Source organism: Triticum dicoccoides, chromosome 4A, assembly GCF_002162155.2.
Source record: "Triticum dicoccoides isolate Atlit2015 ecotype Zavitan chromosome 4A, WEW_v2.0, whole genome shotgun sequence".
Lineage (NCBI taxonomy): Eukaryota > Viridiplantae > Streptophyta > Magnoliopsida > Poales > Poaceae > Triticum > Triticum dicoccoides.
Genome location: NC_041386.1, coordinates 92,456,679 through 92,457,578, shown reverse-complemented (window position 1 = coordinate 92,457,578; position 900 = coordinate 92,456,679).

Genomic DNA, 900 nt, shown 5'->3' with positions numbered 1-900 from the left:
GGATGAATAGTACTGTCAGTTTGCTTCTCCTGGGTTGCCTAAAAGATGAGAGTGTACTGGATTGCTTGTATCTGCGTTGGTAATTCCCCGAAGAGGAGGTGGTGGTGCAACACAAAAATTGTAAGTATTTCCCTCGGTTATGAAACCAAGGTTATCAATCCAATAAGAGAACCAAGCAACACTATGTAAACAACTCAGCACACAAACAACAAAAAGTTACAACCCAACGCATAAGAGGGGTTGTCAATCCCTCCTTGGTATTGAGATAGATTAAATTGTATGAGATTTGATAAATAGATCTAGAAGAAAAACACACAAAAATAAGTAAAGAAAAAGTGCACCAAGGTATTTTTGGTATTTTGGATAAATAGATCTGGAAATAATATGATAGGAAATAGACCTAGGAGCCGTAGATTTCACTAGAGGCTTCTCTCAAGAAAATAGCATACGACGGGTAAACAAATTATTGTTGGGCAATTGACAGAAAAGCAAATAATTATGACGATAAGGCAATGATCATGTATATAGGCATCACGTCCAAGATTAGTAGACCGACTCTTGTCTGCATTTACTACTATTACAACACACATCGACCGCTATCTAGCATGCATCTAGTGTAATAAGTTCATGGAGAAACCGAGTAATGCAACAAGAACGATGACATGATGTAGACAAGATCTATTCATGTAGGAATAGACCCCATATTTTTATCCTTAATAGCAACGATACATAAGTGTCATGTCTCTTTCTGTCACTGAGATTGAGCACTGCAAGATCGAATCCGTCACAAAGCACCTCTTCTCATTGCAAGAAAAATCAATCTGATTGGCCAAACCAAACCAAAGTTTCGGAGAAGAAATACGAGGCTATAAAGATCATGCATAAAAGAGCTCAGGAAAG